Source organism: Populus euphratica, unplaced genomic scaffold, assembly GCF_000495115.2.
Source record: "Populus euphratica unplaced genomic scaffold, PopEup_1.0 scaffold234.1, whole genome shotgun sequence".
NCBI lineage: Eukaryota > Viridiplantae > Streptophyta > Magnoliopsida > Malpighiales > Salicaceae > Populus > Populus euphratica.
Window position 1 is genome coordinate 829,318 of NW_011499928.1, and position 388 is coordinate 829,705.

The following is a 388-nucleotide window of genomic DNA, read 5'->3' on the forward strand; positions in this document are numbered from 1 at the left end:
AAAAAAAAAACAATTTTGTACGTCGGGCAGTTCGCTAGGGTTGAACCGGGAATATTCTGGGGAATATTCTGTCAGCTTGACTTCACTTCTCTATGCGGTGCGGGTACTGCTCGGCTTTAAGATCGGCTCACGGTTCGACTGGAGGCTGGGCTCAGGCTCGGTTAGCAGCTCGGCTCGGCTCGATATGGCACACATGTGGCTCAATCATCTTCAACCTCTGGCGTGCGTTGGCTGCGTGTGGGCTTCAGTGCAAAATCTTCAGGCAGCGCATGTGGGCTACCTCGGGCTCTAATGAGACTGATTTTTACACCAGTGAGTTTGTATGGATGAGCTCTACACTGTGGAATGATCAAAACTTGTTTTTGACAACTTTGAAAATTCAGATATA